Genomic DNA, 23,905 nt, shown 5'->3' on the forward strand with positions numbered 1-23,905 from the left:
TGCAAAGTCTCTGGGACAGCCTGAAAAAGAATCCTCCAGAATGGGAGGGGCACACCTGGATGCGGAATGCACAGAGCCCTTGTGTGCAGCAGCAGAAAACGGGTGCAGGTGCTGTGGCCTGAGCTCTGCTGGCTCAGGACTCAGACAAGCCATAGTTGTAGGAAATGGTCTGTTTCTGTGGCAACAGGGGAGGAGAGACTTTGCCTCGGGGAATCTTCGCCATTGGTTGGAAAGAATTCAAGGCTCAGTGAATTTACATCAACCCTGGGTCATAAGGAAAATTTAGCCAACCTGGAAGACAATCTTGGCCTCTCTCACACCTGAGGTCCACGGGGAAGGAAAAACATTACCTGCTTCAATAATGAGTAATATATACAAAGTTTTGACAAGAAACAAAGGAGGAAAAAAAGAAAAAGAAAAAGCAAACAGCAGGTAAAGAAGATTCATCAGAAAACATTGCCATGGAGCAGATGACAATTTTAACGAGAAAATTAAGAAAACATAGCAAAGTAATTTCCCCCACAAAGAAAACACACACATGAGAGATGAGGGAAGAGGTAATGAAACAGTGGGAGGAAGTGAATCCTGAGCTGCCAGAGCTCAGTGAAGAAGTGAAAGAAAAAAAGAAAACTATCCAACCTTCACTCTTAAAAAATGAAGCCTCAAATCTGAAGCAGTAAAAGGGGAACACATACTGTGGAAACTCAATGAGAGATAGTGAGAGGAATAAGAAAAGGAGGCAAATTAAATGAAAATAAAGAATTAGAAAACAATAGGTACATTTGAAAGGCAAAGAAGAATTAATTTTATATGCATTAAATATGTCTGAAAGGGGCCGGGCACAGTGGCTCACGCCTGTATTCCCAGCACTTTGGGAGGCCGAGGCAGGCGGATCACTAGAAGTCAGGAGTTCAAGACCAGCCTGGCCAACGTGGTGAAACCCTGTCTCTACTAAAAATACAAAAATTAGCTGGCGCACTGACGCACACCTATAGTCCCAGCTACCGGGAGGCTGAGGCAGGAAAATCACTTGAATCTGGGAGATGGAGGTTGCAGTGGGCCGAAATCATGCCACTGTACTCCAGCTTGGGCAACAGAGTGAGACTCCATGTCAAAGAAAAGGAAAACAAAATTCTGAAAGGGCACACAAGAAATTGATAATATCAGTTGCTTCTAGGGAAGAAAATTGGGTTGGCTGTGAGGTGGGGTGGAAGGGGTGGAAGGAGGGCCAGGGTGGAAGGGAGATTTTTCACTTTTGTGTTTTTTAAAGTTTTGACTTGTATGAACATATTAGCTCATCAAAAACATTCAAATTAAGCAATACACACCCTGCCTCCAACACACACACACTTTCACAATCTGATTATGTTACTGTCTGTTTAAAACCCTTCCATTGTTCTCATTTCTCTTAAGATAAGAAGCACACATCTAAAAGTGGCTTATTAGTAGGGTGATCATATAATTTATTGTCCAACAGGGCACTTAAGATCAAAAAGACGCGCTACAGATGTAAACTGGGACTAAGGCCATCTACTTATAAGGCAGGCCATGATCTGGCCCTTGTTTCCATCTCTAGCCTCATCTGTCACCTTCCAGCCCACAGGCTGTAACTCCAGTCTTACTGAGCTATAAGCAGCCACCCTCTTCCCTCCAGACCTCTCTGCACAAGCTGTCCCCTCTGCACAGTACTTTCCTTCTTCCAAGTCTCCCTACACCCTACACCCTACTCTTAGGCTTATTCTGTATATCCTTCGGGTCTGATTTACCTTACGTATTTAATCAGTTCTAAAATGCATGTTCTGGCCAGGCGCAGTAGCTCATGCCTGTAATTGCAGCTCTTTGGGAGGTCAGAGTGGGAGGACTGCATGAGCCCAAGAGTTCGAGACTAGCCTGGGCAACATAGTGAGACATCATCTTTACAAAAAGTTAAAAAAAAATTATGGTTAAGTGCAGTGGCTCATGTCTGTAGTCCTAGCACTTTAGGAGGCCAAGGCAGGTGGATCGCTTGAGCTCAGGAGTTTGAGACCAGCCTGGGCAACATGGCTAAACCCTGTCTCTAAGAAAAAAAAAAAAAATAGCTGGGTGTGGTGGCATGTACCTGTAGTCCCAGCTACTTGGGAGGTTGAGATAAGAGGATTGCCTGAGCCTGGCAGTGAGCTGAGATCGAGCCACTGCACTCCAGGCTGGGCAGCAACAGAATGAGACCTTGTCTCAACAACAACAACAAAAAGTAAAAAAAAAGAAAAAAAATCCAGGCATGGTGGCTCATGCCTATAGTCCCATCTACTCAGGAGGTGGGAGGATCACTTCAGCCCACGAGGTTGAGGCCGCAGTGAGCTGAGATTGCGCCACTACACTCCAGCCTGGGTGAGTGACAAAGAGAGACCCTGTCTCTCAAAATAAATAAATAAAATAAAATGCACATTCCTCGCCTCCCTACCACCCCATTACATTTTCACATCTCTGAAATTAGAACAGGTCTTGATAAAATCCATGACATGTCATGGTTCAATTGGCAGCATTTTTCTTAGTGGTGCATAAATTAATGATGCATCTTACAACAGAAGGCATCTTGGGTTTGATGACCCGTGTTATCACACTGTACTGTAACTGCCTAGTTCATGGCCAACTTTCCACTTGCTGGGAAAGCTAGTAATTGAGGGCAGGACTGTGTGTTATTTTTCACTGGGCTCCCACTGGCACTTACTGGAAAAATGGTAGTTCCACGATAAACATTTTCTGAATGTGCATAAACAAATGGATGCAGTTTAAACAACTTTTCTGAAAATACTTTGTATCATTTTCTATCTAGGCCCTATAGCTTAATTGGTGACATAAAACTTACAATGAAGCAGAAAATTTCAGAAGAAAAATTTGTTTAAGGACAGGGGGTTTACTCTCAGACATTTCTGCACATTTTTCCTCGTCAACATTTCTGGTTTACTCTGGGTCTTCAGATCTCCTGAAGACTCTTGATGACTGAATGAAGGCAATCAAGTTCCATATAGAAGAAATCTTTATGTTTTAAAAGCAGGACTTTAGATCTATAAAGGGAAGTGAAATAAAATTATTGTATATATTTGTATTTTCTTTCAAAGTTTCAATCTCACTCTTTTTTTTTTTTTTTTTGAGACGGAGTCTCGCTCTGTCGCCCAGGCTGGAGTGCAGTGGCGCAATCTCGGCTCACTGCAAACTCCGCCTCCCGGGTTCAAGCCACTCTCCTGCCTCAGCCTCCCAAGTAGCTGAGACTACAGGTGCCCGCCACCATACCCGGCTAATTTTTTGTATTTTTTTAGTAGAGACAGGGTTTCACTGTGTTAGCCAGGATAGTCTCAATCTCCTGACCTCGTGATCCACCCGCCTTGGCCTCCCAAAGTGCTGGGATTACAGGCTTAAGCCACTGCGCCCGGCCCTCAATCTCACTCTTAACTTGGTTCACAAAGCAGAAGTGACAAATACAAATACAAAACAGAAATTCATTTATTTATTCAACAAATATCTGCAGAATTCCCACTATTTGCTTGCATTCTTTTCCATACTAAGAACATTCCAGTGAATAAGACAAGGTCTTTCCCTCTTGAAGCTTACAGTCGAATGATGGTTGAGATACAATGATGTACACACAAATTAAAAACATAATATGTCAGAAGCTGTGACTGCAATGATGACATGTGAATATACCATTTTATTACACTTGTGGGTCCCCAGGCTTATCTGATCATAACAACTACCAGGCAGCTCGTTAAAAATACAGATTCTTGTGCCCCTGCCAGCTCCACTGAATCAAGATCTACAGCAGAGAGGCTGGGGCAAAACTATTCTAGGGAGTGCTCCAGTAATTCTTGTGATCACTGGACACCTAGGCTGTGTCAGAACTTTTGAACTTTGGCTGCAAGCTAGAATCACATGGAGAGCTGTAAAGATATGTGACACTGGATCCGTTTCCCATCACTTCTGATTTCATCCATCTGGGATGAGTCCTGCATCTGTATTTCAAGGCTCACCAGATGATGCTAGTGGGCAGCCAGGGTTGAGAACTGAGGGCTACACTGCCTCAGGGATGGTTGGAGGTCAGAATTGGCAACTTGCTGCCCACTCCTGCTCAGGAATCAGGAATCAGGCTCTTGTATGCAGCTGCTTGCCTATGTCCAAGATAAAATATCTTTAGCCTACACCCAGGGACAGACGGGCAGCTAACCTAGGTACTGTGTCTTCTGCATCTGGCTTTATACATTTGCCTTGGATGTAGCTCCTCCTTGGATATGCTTCCTGTACAGAGCCAAGTCTGAGAGGTGACCCCTACTGTAACATTTCAGCTGGGCCTGGCCTCAATACCCAGCTGTGATAATCTGATGCAACACTTCCAGTCACCTAGCACAAGCCATTCTCTCTTAGCGGTTTCTTTGGAACGTCCCCAGTGTATAATTTCCATTAGTAATTTCATTTTGAAATCCCATCAAGCCTACCAGCTGCTATGCCAGGAACCCAAAATGCAAACACTCCAACAGTTCCCCTTTTTAAAAAAGAAGAATATGTTTTCCTTTTTCAGCTCAAAAATTTCCAAAATCATTATGTCATTACACCTGGCCTCTGAGGGGAGAAGAAGAGGAAAACAAGAAGATGAAAGCCCCAGGAAACCCTGGCGTGAGAAGCATCGTCATTCTCTTTTCCTACAACCAGCCCCTGAAGTCCCTACCACTCTAAGACATTGTATCCTAACTGCGCACAATAATAGTTTTTTTCCCCCCAGAGGTAGTAGAGTGCTATGGGAAAAACTCAAGTTCAGGCCTTAGTTGGAGATGTGTGACTTCTGTAAGCCTCAGTTTCCCCATTTGTCAGTTTTGTTGTGAGGATTGGAGGAAACATAACTAAAGCAGTAAGCATGACACCTGCACATAGTAGGTAGCTATGATTGTTATTGCATCCTCTCCGCCTTTTGGTATTTTTCTCCTACAGAAATGATTATGCTGAGATTTTTTTATGTCATTGCTCAATGAGCTGGAAAAGGCAGTCCTGCTGATTAGAATGCTGGTTTGCAGGAAACAGAGTGGTAGTGTTGACATTTGCAAAAAGCTTTCTTGCTAAACTTTAAACACTTGGCAGATCTAATCCTGCTGGCATTGCCTGTTAGTGATATTTCTATGTCTATAACGGACATGCCGAGTTCAATCAGACACCCAGGGAAAGGGCAGGATAATTGGTTTCCCTCAAGTTTCCAGCAAAGTTATGTGGACGCAAAGTCCATTTTAGCATGGAGGGAACTAATGTGTATTGAGTATTACCTGTCTAGCACATTTGGAGGTGCTCAATAAATGCTGAGAAGCTGAATATACTGTGATGGAATGAATGTACTGCATAGGCCAGAATGGACTATGCATTTTTATTCTGTGCTATGTGTTTTGCTATGGATAAATGGTTAATTTCAAATATTGATGTATTTTTTTTTTTTTTTTTGAGCAAAGGGTGTGTCAGTCCACATGCTAGGTTCTGGGACCATACCTGTAAGCAAAACAGAAAAGGTGTCTCTGCCTTCTGAGCCCTCAGCACAGAGAGGGTGACAGGGAAGAAACGGGAATATTCTCCTACTCTGTGTGCTAAATCCTGTGATGGAGAAAGCACTGAAGGCATCTAACCCAGCCTGGACTGAAAGCTAGGGAAGTGGAAATATATGCTGGCTCTGGAGGGCAATGGGAAACTCAGGGAAGGACTGAGCCTCAGAGGAACTGGAAACAGGTTAGCTGGCCGGTGCAAGAAGAGGAGAGAGGCAAGGTGAGGAGATCCCAGCTGGCTTTGCAAACCTTACCGGATCTTCTGTTGGGCAGGCCAGTGTGCTGCAAGGCAAGGGCTTGTCGTTGCTATTAAAATAATTTTATAGAGGAAAATCGGCTTTTTGGTAAAGTTCCATTTAGTTTTTTTTTTTTAATTACATTGATGGAGATAGTGGGTTTTATAATTTTAGGGCCTCCAAAGGTCTTAATCAGGCTCGGATGGTGAGCTCATTAGGGCAATGGGGAGTTATTGAAGCATTAGCAAGAGGGTAGCGAAAATGCCCTCCTTTCTCTTTGTCTCACCACGTTCCTGAGGACCTCCCTTCAGTAAGCGCAAACGGGCAGGCGTGGCTGCGGAGATGGAGTCCATCCACTTCCTGGTTTTCTGCTCCGCCTGCGGGAAGGGCAGGGAAAGATTTGGGGACTTGGTTTCTCCCTGGGCTTGGCACACCAGTTCAGCCTTGGCTTCGGGTCCAGGGTCCCCCATCCAAGCTCCCGTCTCTGGGGAGGCCCAGGCAGGGCGAGGACTAGCGCGGTGATCGGGAGGCTGGATCCTGGAGAGACAGGAGCCTGCTTTCCTGCCCCGAGCGGCCACGACCTCGTAGGGTTGCAAACCGAATCAATCCTCTCCGTGCCACCACCTCCAGTATCTTCTTTGTGCCCTGGACTCGATTCCTCCTTTGGGATTCCTCCCTTTATGCAAAATCTGCTGGGACCTCCCGCGCCTGGAGACTCCCGGGGCGGCGTGCTGTCCCCACTGGGCGCGCAGCGCAGAGCGCTCCGGACAGCGAGAGCGCTCCCTGCAGCCAGCCCTGCTCCGGGCTCCCCACCGCGGCCCTTTCCTTAGGTTGTAGACACTCCCGCCCCTGCACGTTCCGAAAGCTGCACGTCCAGCGGGAAAAGGCGAGAATGGGATCGGGCAGTTTCCAACGTCCCCCTCCACCGCCCATCTCCGAGCACCCTAGGGGCAGTGCCGAGCAAGCGAAAGGCCACAGCGAGGCGATTCCTCGCTGTTACTTTAAAACAAAGTGTGTGTTTTCTATATTGGGATGTTAAGGAAAAACAAACAGGTAAAATAAGATGCCTGTAGTCACGACTCAGTGGGTAAAACGCTGTTTCTGTTTATCCCCTCTTCCTTCCATCTCTGCTATCTGCCTGCCTTTTTATGATTTTCTTTGTTTTATCACACAGGGAATACGCAAATGCATTTTCATTGTAAGAGGTTGAAACAATGCAGGAGATTACAAAGTAAAATGTGAACACCATATTGCAACTCGCCACCCCCATTCCACTTCCCTCCTCCCCAGTAAAACCACTGCCTGCCATTTGGTATGCGACATTCACTCCTATTCCACGCATTTACACGTATGTGAAAGTACACATTCGGATATACACAAATATAACATTATTGCATATATGTACATATGTACATGCACACATAACTTTTTTGCAGTTTTATGTCATGGAGACCATACAGTAAGTGTTCTTCAGATTGTGATTTTCATGTACTAATACGTCTTAAGGAGCTGTCAATGACAGAACATACGGGTCTTTTATGCCATAGCTCTCTTTCTAATAGGTGCAAATTCCAAACTGGGGATTTCTCATGGGTTATTTAACCTCCCATTATTTACATTTCTGGTGTTTCTTTTTTAAAATTTTTTATTTTCTTTCTCTTTTTTGTCATTACGAACAGGAAGCAATGATTATTGTATTAGTTATTTACTGCTGCCTAACACAATACTCCAAAAAGTAGTGGCTTAAAAGTATAATAAATATTTATAATCTCTCACATTTTTTGCCAGTCAGGAATTCGCAGCTTCTTGGGTGGGTGGTTTCTGCCTCAGTGTTTTGCATGGGCTTGCAGTCAAGATGTTGACTGAGGTGGCAGTCAAACGAGGCTCGACTAGGCCTGCAGGATCTATTTGCTTTCAGAGCTGGCAAGTGGATGTGGGCTGTTGGTGGGAGCCCTTAGTTTCTCGCCTGTGTGGGTCTCTCCACAAGGCTAATTGAGTGTCTTCACAACATGGTGGCTGTTTCCATCATAGCCAGTCATTTGAGAGAGCAAAGTAGAAGCATAGGGCCTTTTATGACCTAGCCTCGGAAGTCACATATTGTCACTTTGGCCACATTCTACTCATTAGGAGTAAATCATTAAGTGTAGCCCTTTTGTGAAGGGAAGGGTATCAAAGAATTTGTGAACATATTTTAAAACCACTGGTATCACCCTTATACATAATCTTGGTGTAGTTGTGTGACTATTTCCTTAGAGTACGTTTCTAGAACTGGAATTGCTGGGTCTAGTGATATATGCACTTTTAACTTTGATAATTCCTCCTGTTTGTGTTAGAAACTGTTCATTGTCCCCCTAATATCCATTTTCTCTTTTCTTCCTTTTAGCAATGAATCTCCTGAGTTTCAGGTGGGTATGAGTTGAGAATATATTTTCCACCCCCCTTGCTGCTACATGGGGACATGTAACTAAGTTATGACTGATGGGAAGCAGTGTGTGCAATTTCTGAATCAGGTCCTTAAAATATGCTATTTGTTGTACTTCTGCTTTCCCCATGGAGAAATCTATTCAGAGAACAGATGTGGTGGTGGGAGTCAGCTTCCACCAAGTGATGCAGGTAACATCCCTGGGGATGGTGGTACAATGTATAGAAAGAACCTGGGTCCTTGCATAACCTTGTGGAGCCGAGCCAGCCTTCTTTCCAGGACTTTCTACTAGCTTAGACTTTTGTATAAGAAAAAAATAAAATAAAGCTTTTATCTTGTTTCAGCCACTGTTACTTACTGATGATTTGCCTCCTTGAAAGCCTACCCCAAAATGTATGAGTATCCATTTCTCCCATCCTTGCCCACACTAGGTATTATCAATCTTCAAAAAGTTATCATTCTGATGCCCCCCCCAACTTATGACTTTATAATCTCCTTCACGTGCTACTGGTAGGGGCAGGGTGAAGGATATTGATATAAAATTCAAGAAAAAAACCTACCACAATCTGTATTAATAGAAAACACAAAGATATAATCTTGCTTTTGAGAAAGAAACTACAATTTCAAAAGTACTCATACATCCCCCCATAGACTCTGCAGGGATGCTGTGCCTTCCTTCAAAGGCATTACAGCCTAACTGGGAAAAGGTATCTGGACATAGACAACTAGCAGTACAGAGTGCAGCAGTCTGGCTGGCTAATTCCTGGTGCTGACCCAGGGAGATTGAGGAGGGAGCTGTGACGGAGGACATTTAGCCTCCCAAAGTCAGTGGTTCATGAATTTTGTATGCTGTTCGGGTGAGAAGCAGGGAGAACGGAGTGGACTATCTGGGAGAAAGTTGTGGCAAATGCTAAGGGTACAGGCTCTGGAGTTAGACTGTCTACATTCATGTCCCATCCCTGCCACTTCACTCTGTTGGCACATACTTACTGAGTGCCTTCTGCAAGCAAGGTACTTTTGGCGAGGCCGGGCGTTCCATGAGAAACTCTGCTGTAACTGGAGCTTCCTTTCAGAGTGCTGAGACAGATGACGACGGGCTGGGCTTCAGTTCCCTCACCTAAAGAGTGATGAGAACACCAGCACAAAACTCCAGGGCCGTTGGGAAGATGGAATGAAATAGTACGTGTAATGGCTCGCATCCATACTGCCTGGAACATAACAAATGCTCGTAAAGGTAGGTGTTATCATTAAGAAAAACCATGAAGGAGAAAGTCTCTAGAGCCCCCAAGCTTCCTTTCTGTGCCCTCGCTGGTGACTCCCATAAACTTTGTTTTAATGCCCCCTGAAACAGCGTGGATATTTCTCCCCTCCAAATCTCATGTTGAAGTGTGATCCCAGTGTTGGAGGCAGGGGCTGGTGGGAAATGTTAGGTCACAGGAGTGGGTCCCTCATGAATGGCTTGGTGCCCTCCTTGTGGTAATGAGTGAGTTTTTGCTCTATTAGCTAGAGTGAGATCTGATTGTATAAGAGAGCCTGGCACCTCTTCCTCCCTCTCTTGCTCCCTCTCCTGCCATGTGACCTGCCTGCTCCCCCTTTGCCTTCTGCCATGAGTAAAAGCTTCCTGAGGCCTCACCAGAAGCCAAGCAGATGCCAGTGCCATGCTTATACAGCCTGCAGAACCATAAGCTAAATAAACCTCTCTTCTTTATAAACTACCCAGTCTCAGGTATTCCTTTACAGCAATGCAACAAGGACTAATACCACCTCCCCATAGAAAAACTCCTGCTTTCATAAAAGATATCGGTTCTTTCTCACTGAGGTGAAAATGATTGATGTAGTTTGATGCACTACTTCTGTTGCATTTACACTTTAGTGGAGAACATCCTGTGTTTGGTTAAATCACAGGGATGAAAGTCTAATTATGAAATTTCAGGCATCAGCAAAGCTAAACCAGGGGCATTTGGGCCAGTTGAGGGTGCTTCACTGATGCTGCTGAAATAAACATTTTTAGGGAGCTGGCCCAGTCTTCTCTTCCCTTCCCTTCCCTCTCTTCCAGTCCCTTCTTATCTCTCCTCTTCTGTCTCTGCTCCCCTGCCTCCCCTTTCTTTCTCTCCCTCCTCTTCCTCCTCTCCTCTCTCTCCTCTCTGTCTTTCCCTTGCTTAAATGGCTAAGTCCCTGATGATTCAATGTGATTACGTTTCCATAGGCAGGTGTGTGTCTTGTTTAGTCACATTAAAAATAAATCACTTGGCCACACACAGTCGATGCATCAATCTGTTACTTTCCTCTGCTTTCCAGGAACAGATTGCTCAAAAAACAGACGACTGTTGGGTGAAATGTGAGTGGGGAAAGGAGTGAGATGAAGGGAACAGAGCCCTTCCAAACTTGCCCTTCAGCCTTCCTACGCAATCAGAAAGGAAATCAGTCATGTCCACAATCCTGCCAATAACACAGTATAGCAGCTGCATTCTTTGGACCAATGACAGTGAGCTGTAGAAGAAATCTCGTTTGGAGAAGAGACGGGGGGCTTCTGTTTACTGAACATCTACTACGAATCAGGCCCTGTGCTTTCTTTTGCATCTGTTCTCTTCTAAAGGGGAATCAGGATCCTGGCTGAGGGACCCTGGACTATTTCACCTTTCAGGATCTCAGTTTCTTTAGGCCAAAAACATTAATTTTTTTTTTTGCAATTTTTTCTTTTAAATTAAACTTTAAGTTCTGGGGTACATGTGCAGAACGTGCAGGTTTGTTACAGAGGTATACAAGTGCCACGGTGGTTTGCTGCACCCATCAACCCATCATCTACACTAGATATTTCTACTGATGCTATCCCTCCCCTAGCCCCCCGACCCCAAGACAGGCCCCAGTGTATGATGTTCCCTTCCCTGTGTCCCTGTGTTCTCATTGTTCAGCTCCCACTTATGAGTGAGAACATGCGGTGTTTGGTTTTCTGTTCTTGTGTTAATTTGCTGAGAAAGATGGCTTCCAGCTTCATCCATGTCCCTGCAAAGGACATGAACTCATCCTTTTTAATGGCTGCATAGTATTCCATGGTGCATTTTTGCCACATTTTCTTTATCCAGTCTATCATTGATAGGCATAATTCCTATTCTTTAAAAAAATTTTTTTTGTAGAGATGGGGTCTTGGTATGTTTCCCAGGCTGGTCTCAAACTCCTGGGCTCAAGTGATCCTCCCACCTTGGCCTCCCAAAGTTCTGGGATTATAGGTATGAGCCACCACACTAATTCATATTCTAATAATTCTTTTTGGCATCAGGGACAAGTCTTGGGGTTATTCAGACCTAGCTCCACCCTTTTGGGTAAATTACTTATCATCTCTGAGCCTCAGTTTCTTCATCTCTAAAATGGGGGTGGGAATCAAGATCAAATGAAATAATGTATTTAAGACATCTTTTTAAAATGGAGAGCTAGTAGTGATGGTGTTTAATCTTTCCTTCATAATATGCACATTTTCACCCTCTTAGAGATTTTTAAATATTTTTTACAGGTTGGAATGGTGGTTTTCCAGGTGGTATGAGTATGTGTGTGTGTGTGTGTGTGTGTGTGTCTTTGTGTGTGTGTGTGTGTGTTCTTTTTAGTCTTGATGAAAACAGTCTGAGGAAGAGACAGCTGAGGTTTTTTATAGTAATCTTGGCACTAATGACAACCAGACCCTGGCCTCCATAAATGCTATTGGGCATTCAGTCAAGGGGTAGCAAGTATCCCAAGATGTTCCCTAGCAAATCAGACCTCCCCTAGTGAATCACATCACCCTTGTGTGATCCCCTCCCACACTGAATCTGAGCTGGCCTGTGACTTGCTTTAACCAATAAAGTGTGTTAGAAGTGACAGTAAGCTGTTTGTGGTCTAAGTTTTAAAAATCCTCAAATCTTATACTTTTGTGCTTTGGGGATCCTCAAGTCAATATGTAAGAAGTGTGGTCTCTCTGTGCTGGAGAGATCACATAGAACAAGTGGAGAAGGAGAGACCTTGAGAATATATGGATAGAGGAAGACAGGGAGGAAGGGAGACCCAACTGTCCCAGCTTCACAACTGAGCCAGGCCTCCATCCACCCCTTCAAGGCACCAGTGAAGTGAGTGACTTATCCTGGATACTTCAGCCCAGTACAGTCCCCAGATGACCACAGCCCCAGCTGCTATCACGTGCAACAGAAGAACCACTCAGCTGATCCCAGTCAACCTATGGACTCATGAGAGATGATAGAATGGTTGTCTTAAGCCATTCACTTTTGCATTGGTGTATTACAAAGCAACAGATTATTGAAAAAGTCAGCAATATTTTTGAGCTTTCACTATGTACCAAATCATGGGTTCTCATTAGGAGACATACAGAGGAACTGCCCGCAACTTCCCTCAGGAACTTATTTTGGGCAAGAAGATTGTAAAAAGGCAAGTATAAAGATTCTAGACATTTACTAATCCACACACAAATGTGTGCTTGGAAGTATGATGTAAACAGACTGTTTAGTGATGGGGTCATTGGGGTTCAGTTAGGGTTAGGAACACTCCTACAAGGAGAGAGTCTTGAGCTGGATTTTGAAGGAAAGGGCAGGTGACAGTTCAGACAATGGCTGGGGTTGGAAATGGGGGGCATTGACAGCAACATAGCAATAAAATAGGAGCACGTGGAGTGGAAGCTGAGAAACTCAAGTTTGATATCAGCTGGACATAAAAATAATGGGTCTCAAAGGGGATCTTGCCAAGTCAGGTTCTAGGCCTGCAGCAGGGACCTCAGGAAAGCTGGTTATTTCATGATCTTCATTTTCTTCATTCCGTTTGGTAAAAACATAACTTGTGAATGGCAGCATAATCCCTTTATAAATGCCCCTGATTGTGGAGTCTCCTGGGGGAAACTTCCTCTTCAGCACCCATTGGAGGGGGCTCAGAAAATGTGTTTAACCTGTTTATAGAGGACCCTTTTAGGCCTCCCCCAAGGACAGCCCCCAAGGGGCAGGGGTTATAAGGGCCCCTCTGTGTGGCTGATAAGAAGCAGAGACATAAGCTAGGGAAGCATAGCCGAGAACAGAGCTAATTGGTTGGTAGCTGGCAGGTTAATGGCTCACATCAGGGATAATGCAAGGTTGTAGCCATATGGCAGGAATGACTTCAGGGTTTTCCTTTCTTTGCTTCTCTCCCTTCCTGGTCTTTGGTGGGGCTTTGAAGCTCTCCTGCCTGGGAAGATCTGGGTCATGCTTGAATCCTCAGCTCTGGGAGTCAAGGCAAGGCCAAAAGGTGATGACCTCTACTATGAAATGTGGACTCATAGGAAAATGAGCCATTCTGCCAGTCCCTTGAGGAACAGGGGTGCAAGTACAAGTCGGAGGGGGCAAGAGGCAAGTAGTTCCAGCTCTGAGCAGAGAAAGACTGAGGAGTCAGGAAAACAGGTGGCTCATGACAGCACCTTTCTTCAAATTTTAGGGTGGTGTCTTAGTTTGTGATTCTACCCAGTTTACTCCATTTATAAAGTTAGCATATACTGTTATTATTTTTCACAGTTACTGAGTTAGGCATATGTTCAGTTGTAAGTAACAGAACTCCCAGCTAACAGTGGCCTAAGCAATGTTGACCTTCCCTCAACCCACAAAGGATGACTGAGTGGCCACCACATACCAGTTGCTGTTCTAGGAGCTGGGAAAGAGCAGAGAGAAAAACAAACTTCTTGCTCTCATAGAGCAAGAAGGCAGCTCGGATCAGGGCAGGGCCTTGTCATTTTCCTGAATGCCTGGGGCTTCTGCCTCATGGGCATAGGAGACCTCAGGATGTCCAGGAATCTCAGTCAAGACAGGAAGCAGGAGAAAGAGGTGGACCAGCCTCCCTTGTTCCTTTCAGCAGAAGAGCAAAAGCTTCCCCAGAATCCCCAGCAGATCCCTCCTTACTGTCACTGGAGAACCAGGCCTGTGGCTACCTCAGAATCTTCATGGTTAACTTGGTCACTGTTTATGACCTGGGGCTGCCCAGAACAAGGCAGGGTTCAGTTTGCAAGGGAGAAGGGAGAAGGAAATTGGGCAGGTAGTCAGAGTTGGGCTGTTTCTGTGTTTGCAGGGGAGGTGGACACTGGAGAAGGTAAACATTCCATGGCAAATATATCATTGCAAACAGTAAGGAAATAGTGAAATAATCGTAAAATGACATTGAAACAATCCAAGATGAGGCAAAAAGTCCTTATTGAGTGCTTGCTGTTTCCTGTGGTCTTTTCCAAGTAGAACATGTGAAGAGGGAAGGAAGGATCCAGCCTCAGGGGGCTTTCAGACTGGCAGGAGATGACACGCACACATCTGAAACAACCTGTGCCCAGAGAAAGTGAAAAGGGATCTGGTGGCAACTGAATGCACAGTTCAAAGCAGTCATTGTCATAGGCACTTTCCCTGCCTGTCCTGCCCATGCTCCTTCTAGGGAACATGCCCTGCTCATGGCTGCTAAAGGTGTTGACCCATGAGGTCGAGGCCCATCCCCATCCCACTAAAAGGTGTTAAAACAAGGAAGATCCACTAAAAGGTGTTAAAGCAAGGGTGTGTCTGGTCTCATCACCTGATTTTAGTGCTTTTAATACTAAAAGGTGTTCAAAGCAAGGAAGATCCACTAAAAGGTGGATGGGACCAAACACGCCCTTGCTTTACACCTTTTAGTGGATCTTCCTTGCTTTCAGATTAAAGACAGACTCCTTGGCACAGCCTCGAGGTCCATCACTGTGCCTGTGCTCCCCTCTCGCTGCCTCCTGACCTGGCCTCTAGCCACCCCAAGATGGGCTGATCCCACCCAGCAACTCACACTTCTGGGTCTTTTCACATGCCTGGACTCATGTGCACAGATATACCCTCCCCCTCCCCTGTTTTCCAGCTAGTGAAGTCCCGTTCCTCCTTCAAGACCACCTCCTGGGTCATCTCACCCCCACCATGACCTTGCTTCCTCTCTCCTTCATGCTGCCCCAGCACCTCATGAGGACTGTGCTGGCATCTGCCCCTTGTATTGGCACTATGGGCCTGTGTGTTTCCCTCTCACTCTAGGGCAGGGCCTGTGCTTCATCTTGGTATCCTTGTTAACTGATACAGTGCCTGACACGAGGCAGACACTCAGCCAATGCCTGTGGGGTGAATGAATGAATGAGTGGTTCTCTAATGGTGACAGAGTAGGTCTCACCTGATTTAGTAGGGCTTTCCTCCCTGGGAGTTTAGCCTCAGTGTGGCTCTGGGTGGGGGGTCAGGTGCTTTATTGAGCCCTTCTGCCCTCTGCCCCTAAAGCCAACTTTATTTCCTGCTCACTGTCACCATCATCCTCTTCTCTAGAGCCGGAATCCCCTAGGAGCATTTCTTTGTTTTCCTCCTCTGGAGAAGAGGAGCCCAGAGCCAAGGAGCAGAGGACTGCAGAGCATGGCTCGGATTTGATAAACAGGCAGGAGATTTCAGCAGCAATCAGGAGAGGAAATCACATACATTATTCCCGGAATTCATAATGCAGCGCTAATGAGCTGGAGGGGCTGGGAGTTGATCATCCACCTCTTGCAGCCCAGGATCATCAGTGTTTGGAGAAGGACGCAGGGAGGGGCAGTGCCTCCAGGCTGCTCTCCCCCATCCCGTAGCCTGATGGCCCTCCCAGGAAGGGAAGGCATTTATTAGGCCTCCAAATGTGGCTTGGTCACAAAGGACATGAAGATGAGGGGCTGCAGAGACCTCCAGGGGGCAGTGGAGCTGCGGAGGGGTGCATGCAAGGTGGGGGACCCATAGCGACCTCCCTGTTGAATAACCTTTCCCTGAGAAAGTCCTAACATCTGGGAGATTTCTAAATCACATTATCATTGAATTAGTATCTATCGAGGCTTGTCATAGGCAGAAACAATGATAAGCACTTATTGAACCTTTGTCCTCCAATGCTGATAGTTTACAGTTGTACCTTATCCAATTCTCTACCTCCTCCCCAAACGCACACACTCACACCCATGAGCACACACATGCACTCACATACATTCTCACACACCACACCCCCTCCCACACATACTCCCCATGGTGAGGTGGGCATTGCTGCCCTCACTTTACAGGGTACAGGGAGAACTAAAACACCAAGCATTTCACGACTTCCTGTCATCACACAACTCCTGGCATATGCGCCCCAGGGGATTGACTCCAGGTACCCATGCTCCTCTCTGCACTTACTCTCTGCCGCTTCCCTGTTTTATTTTCTGTGAGCACTTACTCTCCACAATATCATTGTTTATTCATCTGTTTACTTGGTTTTTGCCTGCCTGCCTGCCTCCATAAAATGTAATTGTGATGAGGATGATGACGGACAACATTGACTGAAATATACTACATGCCAGGCACTGCACTAAGCACCTCATGTACATTCACTCATTTAATCCTTGCCATTACTCTACCTAATAGTACCAATCTTATTATCGTCCCCATTTTACAGGTGAGAATGCATTCACTCGGCTAAGGCCTGGAATACAGGAATGAGTATGGCTTGGATCCCCATCTGATCAAATGAGGCAGTGGCTTCTTCCCTCAGGGTAGCAATGCCTTGGGGAGAACAGGCTCCTGCCACGCCCCTGCCAGTCATATCTCCCTCCTCCCACTCTTGGCCTGCCCTAGAATGGGGCTTTCAGGGGGCTCTGTTGAGTAAAGCAGGTTAGTGAAGCCCTCTCAGGCCTTTGGGCTAACTGTCCCCATTCAGTGTCCCTCTGGCCTCTTTCTTCTGGGGCATCCGGCAAGGGCCCCAGGCTCCTGGCCTGGTTGTTCATGCACAGAGTTATCCACAGACACCAAGTGCTGGGTCCCCTGCCTGCCCCATTCCGCTGAGTGATTGATGGGGCCACTCTTGCTCTCAGTCCCAGAGAGCTCCTTTGAATAATAACTTGGCAAAATTACCTCTCTTTTTGCTTTCGCCATCTCTGATTCATTTGCTTTTTAAGTCATTCATCTCTTTTGAGTTAGAAGAAGGAAGAGGGAGAAGAATGAGGAAGAGAAGGAGGAGGTAGCACAAAAGAACCAGGGACCATGAGCCCCATCTCCTCATTTTTTTTTTTTTTTTTTTTTTTTTGAGACGGAGTCTCCCTCTGTCCCCCAAGCTGGAGTGCAGTGGTGCAATCTCGGCTCACTGCAAGCTCCGCCTCCTGGGTTCACGCCATTCTCCTGCCTCAGCCTCCCGAGTAGCTGGGACCACAGGTGCCCGCCGCCACGCCTGGCTAATTTTTTTGTATTTTTAATAGAGATGGGGTTTCACTGTGTTAGCCAGGATGGTCTCGATCTCCTGACCTTGTGATCCGCCTGCCTCAGCCTCCCAAAGTGCTGGGATTACAGGCGTGAGCCACCGCGCCCGGCCCCCACCTCTTCATTTTACCAAGGGGGAGCTGGGAGCAGCTTTGTCACCAGCCTGTCCCATCTTAGAGTGATTTTAAGGTGGAGTGCACCTCTGCCAGTGGATTTGTAGGGTTTGCAAATTCAACCTGATCCCCGGCTATGGAATGAAAGCGTGTGTGGGAGATCTAGAGCTGAGGGGAAGCGGGATCTTTCTAGGGCCCCTGAAGGTGCACCTTGAAAGGCAGCCGCCTGCTCTACCCACCTGTACCACTGGTCCTGTCTGCCTGCGGGGATGGTGGGGTGTTCTCACCCTTGAAGGGGAGCAGCAGAGAAGATAGGGAAAGGAATGAGATGGAGGCTCAAAGGAGTCACAGTAGCTCCCCAACACTTATTCTGATTACTAGGCACTGGGGAGACAAAGCCCACAAGGAGTTCACAGACAAGTAAGTAGGCAAATACAATACTGTCCAATACATATGTAAGTACAAGTAGCTACGTACAGTACAATCCTACGGAGCAGGTTGTTTATTCTGCGATGGGAGGGACCAGCAAGGAAGTCTTTACAGATAGGCTGATGATAAAGTGTTCCAAAATCTCAATCTGAAAGTGGGGAAAGGTGCTCCAAGTATCAGGCGATGCAGAAACAAAGGCTTGGAGGTGCAAAGCTGCACAGTGTCCTGGGGGAGCACGAAATGATGTTATTTAAAGTACAAAGAGCAAGGTGGACATTGCCAAGACCTGAGAGGTAGGCAAGGGCCAGGTAATACTGGCTGTAATGGTAGTAGATCTTCATCTAGGGCTTATGTGGGGGAGGGCTTGTGTACCAGACTCAGGAGTTTGATGGCTATAATAGGAGAGTCCTCCAAAATGAAGGTGTGCAGTCAGACCCACAGCAGTGTGTGGAGGATGGATCAGAGCCAGGCTGGAGAAAGGAAGACCAGTTAGCTGGGTGGTCTTCCAAACTTCCTTTCCGGCTAACTGGGCTTCCTTTCTCCAGCCTGTCTCTGCTGCACCAGTTCAGGCGATAGGCAATTTAAGGACTGAACCAAGGCAGGGCCAATGGGGAAGGAAATGTGCTTGAGAAGCATTTAGAATGCCATGTTGACAGGCTTGATGATTGGCTGAAGGAGGAAGATGGGGGAGATAGAGGAGTCAAGGGTACCTCATAGGGTCACCAGCTGAAACAGATCATAGCAGTGGAAACATTCATGAAACACACCAAGCACCTACTAGGTGGTGACGCTATTCTAGTCACTGGGGACACAGACACAAATCATTCACTGTTCTTGAACATTCTTTAGGGTTATTTAAAGACAAGCTTAATCTGTATATATAAACTCATGTCCAGCCAAATTTGGGTAAATCTCAGAATTTTTTTCCTTTACCAAAAAATGCATCATTTTCTTCCCTGCCACACTAAAACTCACTACCTGCCTTTCTTTCCTTTTTTTCTCCAGCAGGCTACACTCGCACAGCTAGGGTAGTTTAAGAGGGCCCATTTGTCCCTGAGTAGTATTAGGGCAGCCCCTTTGGGACCAGGGCTGGGTGGCTAAGGTTGGAGGCTGGAAGCTTCCTTGAGAGTCAAGTCTCTTTCCAGGCATCTCTGCCATTCAGCTTGAATATTTTTCCCCCTGGGATGAATTTCCTCATAAAATAAATGTCTTGTCTGAATTAATCTTATTTTTAAAAGGAGAGAGTCATCGTGTTGTAAAGACAGATCATAAGAAGATGCATCAATCCGTCAGGAAGGCTGGTTAATATGAGTATTTGTTTAGCACAGACAGTGTGCCCTGAGGCATCTCAACTCCCAGGCTGGGCTGGTGCCGAGCGTAGCCCCTGTGCACACAATTTCACGTGTATGCCCACGGCCTCCACAGTTCTCTGGACTAGTTTTGGGCCTGGACAGGGCCTTTTATTTTAATGCTTAGGCCATTCAGGGCCAGCAGCATATTGATAATGGGCACTATAGGAGCCTCCCTTTCTGAAGAGCCCAGGGAGTGACCCCCGACGTGGAGCGCCAGTCCCCTGGCTTTAGGCCCAAAATACTTTCACTTGAAACCAAATCAATATTCAGGATCTTAGACAACACTGCAGATAATCTCTGCATTTTGTTTTACTCTTTAAAAATAGATACAAGCCATACAAAAGTACAAAAATTAAAAAATAAAATATCACGTGAGTAATACAGGAAGTGAAACCTTACTCAGGTAACACACAAATACAGGAAACAGATAAGAGGAAAACATTCAAGTCCTCCTTTGCCTCCTCCATAGTTAACCACTGCGAACTGATTGGCATTTGGGCATCATCAGCCATGAACAAGAAAATGCATCAGGATGACTGGCTGACTTTTCTCCTTTCACCAGATGTTAACAATGCTGTAGACACATCTGGGTCCATGACAGATCAGGGCTGTCTGGGCCCAAGACAGATTAGGGCTGGCTTCTAACTGTCTTTCCGTGTATTTTTATCTATTTATCCCCACATGATATACATATATCATTTATTTTCTGTGTTATAAATAGGATTATATCAAACACTTGGTACTCGTTTTTTTTTTTCTTTTACATGACATCCTATTTTGGTTTTCTTTTTAAAATAAAACTATAATATTAATAAAAACTTAAACTTTACAGAAGGGCAAAAAGTAAAACAACAACAAAAACAAAAAATCCTTTCCTTCATTGTATCCCTCCATTCCCATTCCCCAGAGCACACAGATAAATATATTTTCATGTATCCTTTTTAGAAATGACAATTGTAAATGCATACACAAGTGCTTAAACACGTACATACTTGATCTGCTCATTTTATAATAAGAAAGTGAGAACTCAGAGAGGTCAAATGATACACCCAAGGTCACACAGCAGACTGTGGCAGAGGCAAGTGTAGAACTCAGTGCCCTGCCTCCCAGAGGGCAAAGGTTTGTCCACTGCGTCTCCAACAGGTTGGCCCAGAGCCAGTCTCGGCTAATGTTCCTCATCCCTCCCTACCTTCGACCTTGTCTGCCAGCCTGGTGACTCTCCATGTTGCCCACGCTCCCTCCACTCCCACGAATGCCCCTGGCTCAGTGTATTAATAGCCTGCACTTGTGTCGCTCGTCCAGGAGGGCCCTGACTGATTGGTCATTTCAGGAATGCCTGCTGTGCCTGTCAGAGCTGTCCTCACAGAACAGTGCAGTGGCACCTGGCAAAGTGGTTCAGTGGGCTTGTGTTTGTGCTTTTGTTCCCCAAATTACAAGTGACAATTAGGTGCAAAAGACTCTTTGTAAGGATAATCCCATTTAAGTAACCCTTTGCCCTGGGAGGAACTGACATCTGGTCTATACTTTGTGCTAGGCTTCGGGTCCCCATGTCTGGCCTTGGGGAGTTTGCAGCTTGATGGGGGAGGATGGGCACACGTGCCGATAACTGGCCTTTGATCCTTCTCTCTTCTCTTTGTGTGTGTCAGCCTTATCTGTCAGGGGCCCAGATGCGTCTACAGCATTGCCAACATCTGGTGAAAGAAGAAAAGTCAGCCAGCCATCCGGATGCATTTTCCTGTTGATGGCTGATGATGCCCATCTGCACATCTGGGAAACATCCAGATGGTCAGACCATGCGTGCTGTGCACTCATATGTGTGGTCCTGCTGCCTTCGATGACATGTCCACTGAAGCAGACAGAACCTGGACCTGTGAACTCTCCCTGAGCCAGGCCTGTCCAGCTCAACTTGACCTCGCCAATGGATAGTTTGTTGCAAGCAGAAAAGAGGAAAGCCCAGAACTGGACACTGGGTATGGGGAGGGTAGAGTTTTGGGGGGAAGGCAGTGGCAGTGAGAAGCTGACAGCTAGAGAAACTCTGACCTTGAACATGAAGTCTCCTGACTTCACAGAGATGGAGGCTGGAGGTTTTGCCTCTAGTGGGGAGCTTTGGAACAGGGCGCTGTCTTCCCAGCCCCTTTCCCTCTGATTAACTGCCACTCAGGGACCAGTCTCACTTCCTGGGAAACAAACCCTCTTGAGATTCGTGATTCTGCAGCGCCCTCTCGTGGGCAACTGGAATCTGTCTGGAGCGAAAACCTCAGGACACGGGCATATGGTCGTCACACGTGTGGGCATTCATGGATTTTAGAATCGTATGTCCAAGTCTTTCCACCTGCTCCCACCCACTACATTATTAAGTCCTAAATGAACAGCTGACTATTTGTATATGCTGGTGGGAGCCTGGTGAAAACCTGTTATGAGAGAGCAAAGGACTGAGGACAGGGCTCAAATGTGTTAAATCGGTGTAGACACAGATGGGAAAGAATCCAAAATGGTGACATGCATCTGTGTGTGCATTGAGTGCATGTGTGAGACATCCTGTGCTAAACAGATTCTACCATGTTTCCAAATGATTTGGCACAGCCTCTTTACATCCTCCAACCTTAAGTCAGGACACCCTCTTTAGTTTCCTTCTGTGCCCCAGAGAGCGTTTTGTCCAAGCCTTCCCAAGCCTGGTGAAGAGGGGAAAGTACAGACTCAACAGAGGCAAAGAGGTTCCAAGAGTGTGTGGCCTCAGGCTGGTAAAACTCCAGGTGTGAGTTTCCCCGGTGAGTTCTGTGCCTCCCCAGGCTTGCTGGAAATTAAACACGATCCGGTTGGAAGGCCCCAACACCAGGTCTCCTGGCCTTGCTGACTCCCGGTCCAGGGAGATGGAGGCTCGGTGCAAGCGTGAGCCCCGCTTTCCACCCACCCAAACCGAATTAGCCTCTCCTTGACTGCAGGCCCCACTCCTCCTCTCGTATTCTTCTTCCCGTTCCTCCTCACATCTTAAAGATGACATCCTCACTCCCATCCTGCTCTGTCCCAGTCCTCAGGGTATGTTTTGCCCTCCCCTCCCCAGGGCCTGCCTCAGCTTCTTCCTCCACCATCCCCTTCCTATTGATCCTTTCAGAAGAGAGCTTTCCCCCACCTTCATTCTTCCATCCACCCAACTGGCTCATCCCCTGCACGTCACACCCACCCCCAGTGCTGCATCCCAGCCCCACCTTAGATAAGGGACATCATCGTCCAGGTTATAATCCGGCTTCTTTACCTCCCCCTTCCCAACCATGGACTTCCAACCCATGGAAAAGAACAGTGCCAGCTACAATACCATTGGAAAGTGCCTGGTTCCAACCCCATGATGGCAGCCTTGGGGAAGGGTGCTTTACACTGTCAAGAAGAGAACCTAGCAGGACTGACTGCAAGGTGGAGGATGCCCAGGAAATGTGGGGCTCACAGGAGCTCACGGTGTGGCACAGATGGAAATGTCCAGCTCAGATGGAGGAGGTGAGGCCCGCCCTGTCCTCTGCCCAGGGCTGCTCCTCCCCACAGTATGTGCTGAGAGAGCCTTTGCTGCCTCTGCTGTTCCCTCCTGCCCAGACAGGGACAGACGCAAACAGAGGCTGGAAAACAGAGACAGAGGGAGCCAGGATGAAGAGAAGTGATGTAGACGCACGAAAGCCTGGAGCAGCAAGGAGCTGTACTGTGGTGGAATGTCTTGAGCACTTGGCATCTCATGTCACCTCACAGCAACTGTGACTGAGGGATGGCATCAGCCCATTTCACAGATGAAAAAAACAGACATGGGGAAGCTTCCAGGGCCACACAGCCAGGGTGTGGCTGAGCTGAGCTTCCAAGATTAGCCTGCTTCATCCCCAGGCACTTGGCCTTTCCACGACACAGAGAGAGGCACACAAAGAGGCTGTCTCCATCCTGTTTTTCAAGCGACTTAGCACACAGAGAGAAGGAAGAGGCCAGCATACAGAGCCCAGAGAGGCTCTGAGGGACGCGCCAGGAGAGAGAGGGAGATGGGGAGACAAAGACACAAGGAGGGGCAGGGAAAGACGCTGCTTATTTCTCCCTATGCAAATGGATTTGGTGGAAAATACATATTTCAGGTTTCATTCCCAGATCATCAGAATCAGAATTTCTGGTAGTGGGACCAAGGAATGTGCATTTAAAGAAGGCTCCTCCAAGTGGCAAGGTGTGCTGAGATATTTGCACCTAACTTGAAAATGCATCCAAAAAATCAGATAAATTAACAGATGGAAAGAGGGAGGAGGAACTGATGGATAATATGTGATAAACAGCAAAATATTAACTGGGGAGTCTAGAAAGTAGGTAACACTGTTCACTGTATTATTCTTCTCACTTTCTGTATATTTGAACAATTTTATAAGATGCCGGAGATACAAGCTTCCAAATGACTGTGATGATTGGGCAGGTTTGGGACCATGGATGTAGGGGGAGACTCCGTCGGAAAATGTTTGGAGGAGTGGTTGCCCTCTGCCCCCTCGAACCCCACCCCCAAGCTCCCATGACCAGCCTCTGGTTTCCTCAGTTTCACAGCAACCCCAGGATCTACAGCAGAATGAACA

General features: G+C 46.6%; 1 long non-coding RNA gene across 2 annotated transcripts; it reads right to left on the minus strand.

Annotated features, from left to right (window-relative positions):
• Positions 1-3,508: 3,508 nt before the first annotated feature.
• On the minus strand, positions 3,509-21,501 carry LOC116481862 (uncharacterized). 2 transcript variants are annotated; one of them, XR_009209804.1, is made up of 4 exons: positions 21,366-21,465; positions 18,022-18,198; positions 9,198-9,415; positions 3,509-6,162 (listed from the first exon to the last, which is right to left on the minus strand). It is a non-coding gene; the product is annotated as an uncharacterized LOC116481862 (long non-coding RNA). The 2 variants fall into 2 exon arrangements; XR_009209805.1 differs by lacking the exon at positions 18,022-18,198 and having other exon boundaries at positions 21,366-21,501.
• Positions 21,502-23,905: the final 2,404 nt, after the last annotated feature.

The sequence above is a fragment of the Hylobates moloch genome, unplaced genomic scaffold, assembly GCF_009828535.3.
Source record: "Hylobates moloch isolate HMO894 unplaced genomic scaffold, HMol_V3 SCAFFOLD_14, whole genome shotgun sequence".
Lineage (NCBI taxonomy): Eukaryota > Metazoa > Chordata > Mammalia > Primates > Hylobatidae > Hylobates > Hylobates moloch.